This window comes from Condylostylus longicornis, unplaced genomic scaffold (assembly GCF_029603195.1).
Source record: "Condylostylus longicornis isolate FDR11 unplaced genomic scaffold, ASM2960319v2 ptg000046l, whole genome shotgun sequence".
NCBI lineage: Eukaryota > Metazoa > Arthropoda > Insecta > Diptera > Dolichopodidae > Condylostylus > Condylostylus longicornis.
In genome coordinates, this window is record NW_026578015.1 from 1,916,651 (window position 1) to 1,931,192 (window position 14,542).

Sequence of the window (14,542 nt, forward strand, 5' to 3'; positions counted from 1 at the left end):
AGAATTTTTTTGCGATTTCTTGAGATAGTTGGCGAGAATCTTATATAGATTTGTTTGATATATGCGTGCGTGCATAGCAATATATTATTGTGGGGATGCAATAGCATAGTTGCACATTTTTAACAGGAGTTTATGAATATTCGATTGTTATTTTCGCCAATAATTTTTAAAAAATCCTTGTTGAAAACTCAGGAAAGAAGGAATGTGTAAAATCAATTATCTGTGTTCGTAGTCATGGGTTTGAAAAAACATACTTATGCGTTATAGTTTATTCGATGCTCATGAATATTTAAGGATTATTGTTTCATTTTACGTATTGTGGAATAGTGAAATCTTGTTATCCTCTAGTGGAAATTATAATCTATATATAGCCCCAAGGAAAATCAAATAAATTACTCTATTTGGTATAGATTCGTGTACTATTTTCTCTCACGAAGATTGAAATGGTCTTTTTTAAGAATTTTGCAATACTATTAACTAGTTTTCACTATAAGAGAATGCTTCGTTTTAGACATTGGGTATCGATTATAAGATGCCTCTCTGCATGATCTCGTGTCTGTTTCGGGTCTAGTTCGGGGAGAGATTGCTTTTCATCTCTCTGCCGTGATTCATTCCTTATTGTTGATTCATCCTTCTGCTCTGCAGTTCTATGGATATTAGAAATGTTTTCATTACACATCAGTGAGAGGAAGAAAATTCAGTTAAGGCTCTATGTGTTTCAAAAAATTTATAAGTTTCATTTCGGAAAAATCATTAATGACTGCTTACTAAAACTCAATAGAAGCTACTAACAGAAGTCGTAGAAAAGAAGGTTATGATAGCCTTAGAACATATGGCGAGTTATTGCCCGATACTCTGCGGGTGAAGGAAGCTCTCAACGAATACATATAATAAAGACAATAAGAGAGTTTTCGATCTGTAGGATGGTCACACTCTTTACCATCAAGATATAGTGTGAAAATGACAATGTTCCAATTCTATAATACACAGGAGCATAATGATACCTGCATATTTCAGTAATTACTATGTGAATCGATATCACTGTTGTCCTAACTGCCGCCCTATGAGCGGTTTGTTCCACCTATACTCAAAAATTGTTCTAAAATTATGTAAGTTAATTAAAATTTTTTATTTTTAAACTTCGAAATTTTGTAAGTGCTATTTTGTAACATTCTTTTCTGCATCCTTCTACATTTTCTTTATTTTCAAAATATTTAATTAACATTAAAATTCTTGAATAAATCTTTACTTAATTTAGTGAAAATCCCCTTTAAAAACTACCAAAATAAATTAAATTGCAAAAATAAATATGAAAATTTAAATTCAATGTTATCTTAATTTCAATCAAAATTTTTGAAGGACATTCACCACTATTGCCACGACAGTATAAGTACTTGAATTTATTTCTTTTTTTACACAATTTATTAAGCAACTTATAAAACAACTTCAACTAAGCATAAGTTGCACATAACATACATGTCTCTCTTAATTAAGAACAAGTGTTTACTTATTATTCTCTTTTTTTGACTTTACGCTAATTAACTAGTGGCAAACTTGAGTTTTACTCTCTTATTATTATAATAAATATTAATTATGTTATAGTGAGTGATGAATTGCACCTATGTTACATTTCTAGATATGTATAAGTAAAACTTAAAAGGTTATTTGCACTTATTCTATGTAGTTTTTGTATTCAATATGTGTAATAATTTTGAAAATAGTTTATTAATTTAAAAAATATGAAGAATATTATAAAAATCATGGGAAAGGAATTTCAAAAATTAGATATTGAGGAGTACTTAAAGTATACAACTTTAACTATATCTACATACAGTGAACTCACTATATAACGAACACCTCAATTAAAGAACAGTTCTAATCAACATACGATTTCCTGAATGAAAAACGTAATCTTTGTGATACGAACTGAATTTTGGTGTTTGCTGTCTTCGTAACATGAGATTCCACTGCATTATATGCAAAATACTGGTCACAAAATAGATCTAAGAAACTATAATTTTATAAATTAAATAAACCGACATATTAATGCAGCTTTATCCTAAACAAATTTTTTATATAATTCAAAAATCTATAAAACAATCTATAATTACCAAACAATTTTAATGTGAATTTAATTAAATAAATATAGGTGCGTGCAATCAATTATTAAATTCTGTTTAGACTCTGATTTAATAAAGACAAAATAATTTCACGCAATTGTTCTTAAGAAATAAATAATTTGAACTTAATAAATCTTTTTCCAATAAAAATCTTCAATATATATAGAAAACTTTTTTCAAATACCATAAGCATTCTTTCAAAATTACTAAATTTTATATAAGCATTTTCTCATATAGGAAATTCATCCATACACCACCACATACTCATATAAACGAGTGAATAAATTAAATTAATCAAAAAAGAAAAAATACAATTTTATCAAAATATATATTGAATCCTAATAATATTAACTTTCCTATGCCTAGAATACCTTACTTATCCAAAAAAAAAAAAAATTGGGAAAGTTGTTATACAAAAAGTTATAAAATGACAAACAAATAATCTGAAAACATAACTATAAAAGAAAAACATATACACACATGCTAACATTCACACAACCTACAATGGTATCATCATTTTATACACCTACTTACATAATTTTACATCTATTTATATTTTAATAGGCTTTATTTAATATAAGGTATCAAATTGAGCAATGATATCCTTTCAAAATATTTTGTTTTGTTTCTTTTTGTTTTTGTTATGTTTTACCTCATAAAATTCATACACTTAATAATATATTGAGAAACTCTTCACAATCATAATGTATATACAAAAAATAAAAAAAAAAATTCATGTGAACAGAACGTAATCTGCTGCTATTAAAACTGCACGAAAATAAGTAATATTAAAACTGCACGAAAAACGAAACTAAAACTGCACGATAAGGAAATTTAAATTAAAACTGTGCGAAATGCAAAATTAAATTAAAACTGCACGAAAAGCAAAATAAAATTAAAACTGCACGAAAAACAAAACAAAAGTAAAACTGCACGAAAAGCAAAATAAATTTAAAATTGCACGAAAAACAGAATAAAATTAAAACTGCACGAAAAACAAAACTAAAATTGCACGAACAACAAAACAAAATTAAAAATTTACGAAAAACAAAACAAAATTAAAACTGCACGAAAAGCAAAACAAACTAAATGATGCATGGAAAATTAAACTAAAACTACACAAAAATTAAAACAAAATCAAAAAGCTCCCAACGAAACAACCCAAAAGCTCCCAAAACAACCAGGAATAGAATTAACAACTTGCAACAATCATTGGCTCATTCACGGCCAATATGGTAACAGCGAATATTGAAAACTCAACTGATTATAAACTATTCCCTATTTCGAACCAAGTTTCTATACTATAATAAATTTCGTATGGTGACGTTACTTCTCTTATTTTCAAAAAATCAAACTGAATGAAAAGCAAATATTTTCTTTTACAAATTTAAATAGAAATTTGGAAGTGATCTATGAGTACATATGTGTTTGTATTATTCAATGTTATTTCATTATAGATAAAGGATGAAAATATTGATGACGAATTTTTATATTGCATTTGTAAACACAAGTTTGTTTTATTTTTGTATACTTGTGTTTAGGTACGTATAAATTCGCAATATGATAATAATATGACGAAAATAAAACAAGAAAAATAAGAAAAACTAATTTTCATACACAAAAACAAAAAAAAATTTTATATACAAGAAAACTAGAAAGTAAATTTGTTATAAAAATAAACTCACGTCTTCAATTTTGAACGTGCTTGTTAGATTTTTATCTATTTTGGATAAAAACAATAAGAAAATTCTAATGAAAACAAAAACAACAAAAAAAAAGGATATTTTGATATTGACTCTCAAATATTATTTGGATTTTTTTCTTGTGTTTTTTTTTGCCAAATTCAAGAAAACAACACTATATCTAATTCTAAATATATAATAATGTACACGTTTATTCCTTTATGTATGATATAGCCGCGTTTCTTATACTAATATTGATACACATAGTGGGATCCTATAGTGATTTTGTATAACAGTTTGGAACAAGAATATCACCTGTCATTACACCCAATATTACTAAGAATTTCACATTGAGATTTTAAATCAAATAAACCTTTTATTTAAGGTGAGTGCACGCTTAGTTATTTATGAATGACCTAGAAGTTTACTAATTTCCTAGACTATATCTAACGTATATCTAATATACTAATGTTTTAGCGATTAAATAACACGTATTTATGAGTAAATTCTTTATTTTGTTTTCAGCTTTAAAATAAATTTCGGCTTTAGTGTAAAATATCGTCGCCAGAGTGCAATCTTAATCCATACGCAACACTCATGATTTTTGATTTAAAAACTTAAGAAAAGTGATAGACGGAATACTGACCACTAAACTATCGAGGAAAAATTATAATTATATAAGAATAATCACCATTGCTTTTTGGTTACAGACCTTCGCATGCAAGTTGCAGTAACAATTTCGAGTATAAAATCGAGTTTTAACGATCAAATAACACGGATTTATGAGTAAATTCTTTATTTTGTTTTCAGCTTGAAAATAAATTTCGGCTTTAGTGTAAAGTATCGTCGCCAGAGTGCAATCTTAATCCATACGCAACACTCATGATTTTTTACTTAAAAACTTAAGAACAGTGATAGACGGAATACTGACCACTAAACTACCGAGGAAAAATTATAATTATATAAGAATATTCACCATTGCTTTTTGGTTACAGACCTTCGCATGCAAGTTGCAGTAACAATTTCGAGTATAAAATTAGCAAATATTCTTAATTCATGTACATTTTAAATTTTATAAAATGGACTTTGATGTTAACTAATTTGGGTTTTATATCATATAAACCCCAACCGCACGTGTGTTTTTCTTAATATAAAATTACATACATACATATTTTTGTATGAATAGTAAACTAAACATTTATAAAATGCATGGAAATTTTTAATACTGATGAATAAATGAATCTACTTGTCGATTATGTGTGTATGTATGTAAATGTACATAAAGAGTACAGAAACAGATAGCAATATAAATTTTTTCTTAACGTATAATAATAATATTATTTTTATTATACAAGAGAGGCAAACAAAAAGCAATAATAACATTTTTTAATAAAAAATCATCAAAAAAAATTTTTTTTATAATATTAAAGGTCATTTAATTTAGTACAACCAATCTCACCTTCTCTTATAATGAAAAACTTCTCTTTTCCTTTTTAAAATTTTATCCAAACTATATTTTTACTTTTACTGCCTTAACATGTACATTTATGCCAGTAAATTTAGTTTTGTTTACTGTAAATTTATTCACTCTTATTTTGATTGTGTAGTAGATACTTGCATATATTTTGTTTTCTATACAGTATTTTTGAGTTTTATGGAAATCAGGGGGCTCTCATATACACAAAGTAAATTTTATTCAAAAATTAAATTTTAATTATTCAAAAATTAAAAAAATATTTTACTTTTATAATTTTTAAACTAAAAAAGTTTTCTTTTAATTTATTTTTTTAAATATTTTTTTTTTTTTAATATTTTATTTTATTAAAATTATGAAAAGACGATAACTTTTTAAGTAATCACTTGGAAACCAAATTAAATTTCTTTTTTTAATTAAATTCTTTGTAAATTTTATAATTTTATTATTTTTAATATAGAAAATTTCCGATTTAATAAAATACTTAAGATTCTCCATTGGACTCTTAAATTCAACTAAAAAAAAAAAAAATTAATTTTAAACACAAATAAAATTAGAAAGAAGAAAAATTCCAATAGGTTCAACCAAATGAGCACACACAGTATAGGGCAGAAAAATAAAATGAAAAACGATTACGAAAAAAAAAAAAATTAAAATAACTTAAAAACAGGTTTTTTTTTCATTTTGGAACTTACTACCTCTTGAAAACTGCATTGCACTACTTAAATTTTCATTCAACTTTTTTTAACATAGTTTTTTCCATTTTTTTTTTTTTGTCAATGATGCGATCGTTGAACAGTGTTTTTCAATCTTAAATTAACCGAGCGGAGAAATTCTACATTTGACATTTTTTTGCAATAAAAATATAATTTTTTAGTAATAAACGTTGTTCCAAGCGGTTTGTTAAAATTTGTAAATTAGTAGCTTTATTTAATAGTTTGACAGATGAAGCAAAATGATTTGACAATCAGTATTTTTTTGCACCAATTTTTCCATTTTTCTTTTTTTTTTATAATTTTTTCAATTCATTCAAAATTTTAAATCGCTAATTACGTGTTTTAATTAGAACGATTCTCACACGAAGTTATTTGTATCATAGAAGATTCATTCAAAGAAAGTTATTAGTTCGTATTAGATGTGGTATAAGAGCAGCATTCTCTCTTTCTTTGACGGTGGGAGTTTTGATTATAACTAATAAGTTGGTAATTTTCTTATATAGATGTCACACGTTAAATTACTATTTCCTATTGCATTTGATTGAAGTCTACGACGTATAGCAATAAAACTCATAAGAAACATTTTAAGAACAACTGATTCTGAAAGCATTAACAACAACAAAAAAAATAACATTTGAATGCTCCAATGATTTTGACTCTTATTTTTTACGTATTGACATTGACTTTGACCATAGTCGACCTGCAACAGTAAACTGATACATAATATGTACATATTTATATGAATAGTATAAAATTGACAAAACAAAACAGAAAAAGTTATAAGAACAACAACAATTTGACAACAACAAAAACAGTAACATGACAGTAATAAACGAATAACAATAAATTTTTTTCATATAAGAATAACATTAAAACATACACGTTCACATATGAAATTCACAATAATAATCTTCAAAAACATTTATGTAGGTACATACATAGATATATGAAAATCAACAAAACACAAGATTATGTATGGGTATGCATGCATACAACATAAAGGAATGATTACCCTTTGAAGAGATCTTGGGTTACTTTCATAAATTTCATATGTTTAATAAATGAGTAGAAGGATGAAAATATTACCTACATATATTTTTTGTAATATTTTACCTTGTGAATATTTTGTATTGTGACATACTCGTATACATTCTATAGTTCTATAAAATTCGGCAATACTAAAAATATCGTCGGCAAATAAAAATATAAACAATATTTTTCTGTAGGTGTCATAAATTGGTAATGTTTCAAAATATCAGAATTTTCCACTTAAAAAAAAATGGTTATTTTGATAAAAAAAAAAACACAGAAAACATCTGTTGCATTACAATTGTACATTCATAAAAAAGAACTTAGGTAAACAAAGAGTATTTTACACATTAACATGAGTACACACACGTATATTAAATTAAAAGCAAAAAAGAAACCGACAGCAACAAATTTCTTACAAATTTTTATCACAATTGTAGCTTTTAAAACACTTACGACAATATTTTTCAATACGTACAATAATGACAATGTGTTTTTGGTTTTCAGAATCATTCAAAGTAATATGCAGGATAATACTGACCACTAAACTACCGAGGAAAAACATATTATATTATATAAAAATATACGTTTCAATACGTGCAATGTGACATTGTGTTCTTGTTTTCGGAATAACTCAAACTAATAGGCAGGAATACTAACCAATAAACTACCGAGGAAAAATTAATAATAGTTACAGACCTTAACATCCAAATTTCAGTAGTATTATGACTAAATACCAAAGTTCGGATTTGAAATCAATTTAATTTTTCCGGCAATTAAAATAGTATTGAATCGAAATACAAGTTATTTGTTGCAAGTCACGATTCTCGGTCCGGTTCTTAATGCTATCAGATCGTCATATACTGAATAAAGTAATTTTAAAGTCGAAATTCGTTTTCATCATGGATTCAAGTTTTATTTTATTTGATACTAATTGAAAATTACACATTCCAGTTTTAAAATTGCAGTTGTACCCGTAATCATGCCAAATTCGGTTTTTATCAGTTAGAACAACTCTATTTTTAATATGTTATCAAAGTTGTTTTGATATTAAAGCTGTTGTTCCCACAATTTTATCAAAATTCGCTTTTTGAATGAGAATTATTGCAATTTTATGGTCAGGAACTTGTTAAATATTTTATTAACTACTCTACATTATGAAAAACCCTTTACCCGTACTAAAATCGCCGAAGCATTGAACGAATACGAAAAAAAAATATTTACTTTTTTGTACACAAAGTACTTTACCTTTTGTAAATGACGAGAAAAATTGGACAAAACAAAAAAATCCATAAACACAGAAAAAAATTTTACTTTATATTCGAAAATTGTTATGTAATTTTTTTAAATTGTGCAAAAAAAAAGATCCATACTCGTTCATGTTTGATTTATTTTCTCCTTAAATGTTAAGATTTTGGTGTTCGGTGTTAAATTTTACATTTAATTTGTGGTGATTCGGGAAGAAAATCGTATTTAAAACCAATCCTAATTTAATTCTTAAATAAACCAAATTAAACCATGTATAGAGAGAAATTTCAAGGAGAACAAAAAAAAAAAAGTCGATATACTTACCTCGTTTCTGCTTCTTGCCTCTAAAGACAGAAAAAAAAAATTTTATAATTAGCTGTGATTTTATAAATCACTGAAATTTTGAAATCAAGAAAAAAATTTTTTTAAATATTCTCAAATATCACTGACATAAAATTAAATGAAAAAAAAAACAAGTCTTTTGACATCTGCTAAAATTTTTTTATAAAAATTTACCCACCTGAATCCATGATGAAATTTATATACATACTTGTTCGGGAACATGATAATAGAAATCTTGTTTGATAATTATTATTATTATTGGACCATATGCGCGACTCAACTGAAATGTTACAGAAACCATGTGTTGGTATACGTCGTATATACGGGATTATAGTTAATAGAAAAAGGTCCTCTTATTTTCTTGTTATTTTCTTCATTATTCTTAAAATTATAGACGAGTGCATCTTTTCATTTATATTTCATTTCAATGGAAAAAAGGTATATTCTATGTTCCGGAAATAGAATATATCCCATATACATTGCAGCTGCTATACTTAATATAAAATCGTATTTGAGGGCATCCTTCTTTAAAATTTAATGATTTTTATCAAATTATGTCTAGGATCAATTTCTTAATTTTTATTCTACAGGATTCCATTCATTAATGCTTACGACATACCGCCATAGTAGCGGCAGTTGTTTAAATTCAATAAAACACATGCCCACTATTTTTTTTTTCTAAAATTTTTAATCGAATATAGACAAACAAACAACTTAATAATTTCTAAAAAAAAAAAATTAAAAAATCCAATATTTAAATATCGAAAATATGCGCACAATCAAAATTTATTTATTCGAAAAATAGGCATTTATCAATGCAATCGAAAAAAAAACATAATCAATTTGTATAAAATAGTCGTGAAAAAAGAAACAGCCAAAGAGCAAAAATCAAATAAATATTTAATAGGTTTGTGCAGGAAAACTGTAGAGTACCGGAAGCAGCATTGAAATTCATTTTTGAAGTATAAATATGGCGTTTTTGCCACAAAATAATTCACAAAGCAATTTATTAAGTCTGAACCAGTTTTCAAGTAAGCCACAAAGATTTACTATTCTTTTACGGGCCAGACCTTGATAAAATTGGCCAGATTGTGGAATACAAAACAAATAAACTCAAAAAGTAGCCAAAAATTACCAAAGCCGAATAAATCCCAGGCTAAATTTTAAACGAAAAACATGGCTAAGTTTGACCTATTTTGACCAAAAGTGGCGACATTGGTTTTGGCCTAATACAGATTAAAATATAGTAGTGGAAGAACTGTATTCTCTAACAGAAATCATTTCAACTTTTCTTAAAATACTTTTTAAAAGCAGCCTTATCAATTCGTAAAATTTGTATTACATATGGAATAACCAAAATTATTATACCATACAAGAATCACAAATCAATACGGGTGTACGGAATAAAAACAAAAAACTAGAGCGCGAAATAAATAATATGTAAATAAAGAAAAAAACATTAATATTCAGCAGATTGAATATCAATTAAGTCGTTGTTATGTCCTTTAAAATTAAGCGATCCCATGTACAATACAAATAAATATAAAAAATATTTTTAAAATATGGAAGTGTGTATATCTGTAATTACATGTGAACAAATATATTTATTTGTTTAGAAATTTAATGTACGCGGATTGAGCTGCATTTGGATTGTGAAAACAATTCGTAATGTAGATAATTTAATAATCAATATTATTTAGCTAGTTTTTGCGGTTATCATATAGTTTTAAAATGGAGTAATAGTGAGTTTAGTCAGTTCACGATTTTAAAATGTTTAATAACGTATAGGTAGATGGATTCAAAGTCCACATTGTTTATATAATTGCCTTATAATCCGCTTATCTGATCGTAGCATAATTTAAAAAACAAGCTTAATTCTCGAAGACAAATGGGAATGTGGCGCAATATGAGCTTTTATTGAGCGGCGCTCGTGAGCCGTTAAGGTGCAATATTATGGCCACGAAAAGTTCCAACTCATAAGCTAAAAATATAGCTTATTTGGAGAACGGTTATCGAGTATACATGTATAATTTACAGCTCTTCCAATTAAATTTTATCCAAATTGCTTTGCTTATAAAACATTAACATTATAAAACGTACGTGTCGTAATTAAATTCCAATAATAACCGAACAACGTGAAACAGAAACCCCCTCTTCTTTAATGAATTTAAAAGCAAACTAAGAACTACTTAATGAAATTCGATTCTTACATATTTTCAATTACAATAATAACGAATTTTACATAAAATTTACCAGATATTTATTTGTACAACCAACAACAACTGTTCTAATCGCTTATCCAACCAATCAATTAACTGACACTATACGCGATTCAAATAAATTCACAGATTTGAAGTAATGATAAAAAAAACCCCAAGAATAAGTAAATATATAATTTTAACCCATATAAGTCTGCCTGTACATACTTATGTGCAACGTGAATATAAAAATTTTCAAGTACCTGCATACATATATACATGGATATGTATATATATATTTACATGCGTATTGCCTTTAGGATTAACACAATGCTATGCATGCGTAAATAATTTTAAACACACACAAAATTCATTCGAATCTATAAACCTGCATGTGCTCATAAACTCCTATAATATAAAGATGCCTGTGATGTGCTACGCTCTTTTTCCAGTAATACACATACGCACGTACAAACTTCATTCCCTGTTGCTTTAATTGCTTTATGTATACAGGCATACACAAATAGGTTATGTACAACTTTATACATAATATAAGCCTTGTAAAACGTCCTAATTAAATCGAAAGGATCAGCTGCCAAGGGAACAGATGCGCATTAAAAAAATATAACAAAAAGAAATATTGAAAAAAAAGGAGAAATTCATTTTTTTTTGTAAATGTGCGCGATTGTATTAAAAAATTGAAAGCAACAGAATAAAAAGATTTTCTTTTTATAATATTATTTGAAATTTACGCATACATATGTATTAGTGTTACGTTACGTACGTTTATTAACGTATAGGGCAACTTGTATAGTTTTATGCATTTGTATAAGTGTTATTTTAGTTACATATACTTACATACATTTTTATTATTTCCTTTCAATAAAAATAATATACTGGGACCTCTTCAATATTAATAATATAAAGGTATATGAAGTGGTAGTTCACTTAAACCACATTGCACATTGAAAATATTCGACACAGTGTGACATCGATTGGTTCAAACGCATAATATTTCCCACTTGACTGGCAAAGTGAAAATTTCGATCCTAACAAAATATTGTACAATTTTAACTTTTCGAATATATATTTACAAATATACACGCTATATTTGAGTTATTTTAAAGAATTTACTTCAAAAAATTGTTCAAATGTAGCGCAAATTTCGTACAATTCTTCAATTTATTTCTTTATTACAAGTATTTTTAAACTGAAATGTAGTTGTATAATATTAGACTAACTCTGTTAATATACTCTTCGGTTAATAATTTTCGGAAACTGTTCAAAACCTCTTTGCATTTTTATATGAAGCTTGTCATAACATTGAATTCGGAAAATTTTCAATACGTAAGCTAAGACACAAACCTAATATTAAAATTCAGGTTTGTATCTAAAGTTGATACTCAATTCAATGTAATACAAAATAATCTAGCAACTTTAGATTAATTTTCTTGATTCCTGTTTAAATAATTTAGATTGTTTAATTGTACATTGAAAATTGGGATTAATTTTATAATGCGATGCGTATGTGACTATACTCAGGAATTAGATTAGTCCTAATCACCCTTAAAACCAAATCTTCGTCTTGTCTTCTTAGCATCCGAATATCGACAGATTACAAAATCATCCGCCATCAAAGTTCTTCACAATCTACATTCTTCAGTTGATCAGTGCTCCTTTCCATAGCGTATCATGGACTTCTTTAATTTTCAACCTTATATTTTTCTTAAGTACAATATCTTTTACTCTTCAAGATGATCTATAATACCATTGAAATTGAGACACCTTTTCGTATACATATACTAGGTACTTAAGGTAGGAATATAACATAAAAATATTGTCGATCTTTGCCGCTTATGTTCATTGTTGTGTTGATAACATATATATACAAACATATTTAAAATATAAATTTATAAAGGTCGCTTCAATATTAAATTATGTTCTTTTTGTTTTTTTTACTTTTTATTTTCTTTATTTTTTTTTTTAATTGTACTTTATTTGCTCAACATATTCCTATATTCCTTAACCATCATCATTTAGTATTTTGTTGATCTTGAAACCATTTAAATCGTTCAGTTGGTTACACTTAAAACTAATATAGAAGCTCTCTCTCTCGTTCGTCTTAAATAAATAAAATTTATTCGGTATATTTAGAGTTTTAACAGCAACTATAATACTAATTGGTATACTTATGGTATACTACCGTGCCACTGTTTAATAATAAAAACAAAATTATTTTAGAATAATTTTATTAAGATAATCTAAAAGTTAAGCTCGGAAGCGTGTTTAGTGTTCTTTCTTTAGTCAGAAATTTAAAAGAAAAAAAAAATTTTAATTTGTTATATTAAAAGTGCCATCAATTCTAACAACTTCTTATAATAATTATTCAGTAACTTTACACATAATTTATTTAAATTTAAAATAGAAACACAGAACGAAACAAAATTAAAGGGTAGGAGAGGACGGAACCTTATGATTAACGAAACTTTACCGGAACTTTGTGAATTTTTCTATGTTTTTTTTCTTCTCATTTCTCATTTGCAAAATTTATAATTTTCTTAGAGTATAGTTGAGTGTAATAACCTTCATAAAGGAAGTTTAAAAAAATTAAAAGTATATAAAATGCTTTAAAACTTACTTGTGTTTCTGTTAGTGTGTACATTACCTACATACTATACATGGTTAATTATTATTGTTTATAAATAAAAACTGTTATATAAGAAAAAAAATTCAAATTAAAAATAAAAATAAAAAACATTTGGGGTTCTTATATATGTACTTACCTACCTACCTATGGTTCTAACACTATTGTATAATTGTGTGTTCTCTTTTAAATAATTTTAATTATACAAACTTTTTATAAAAGCGTGAGGTCAAAATGTAATCAAAAGTGACAACAAAAATAACAACAAAGAGAATAAAAATTTAATAAGAGAGCCGGCTAAAATTAAAAATTTTCACTTTTAATTCACAATAATTATTTTATAATAATTGCATAATAAGAATTTTTAAAATTTATTTATTATTTTTGTATAACAATAAAGAAATTTAATATACATTATTAATATCTAGTCAAATTTTTAAATTTTTTATTATACTGTGAGTTTTATAAAATTTTTGACAAAATGGTTCTCGATAATATTATACATTCATTAAAAATATCATTTAATAAAGTTAATAATCGTCGTAAAATGAAATTTTTTACAACATTTCCAAATATTTTATCACAATATTCATCAATACAACAATATGATACAGATTGTATTGATGGTATGTTTCCACGGGTATATAAACAAAATTTAGCTGATATTGAATTAACAATGTTTAATACTGATTTAACAGTACAGGATGCTGAATATTTAGATAATGTTATTGATAAATTTGTACGTGTTATAACAATTGATATTAATGAAACGAAAAGATTTAATGTAAGAAATTTTTTTTTTAAATTAATTTATTATAATACCGAATTTAATTATGACACTGTCAAAATTATTTAATTACCCTTGAAATGACAGTACTTGGAGTTAATAATTATGTAATATAAAATTCCGACACGTCACTGCCTAAACTACACTAACCAACACCAATATAAGAGAGTTGTAGTCGATAGTATAGCTACGAAGTTCATTAATTCCGGTACATGGCCTAACATTTTTTATATGAAAAATTTTTGTCAAATCTGCTCTATTACCAGATCGTACCGTGGGCTATCTTTTACTCAGATCATAAG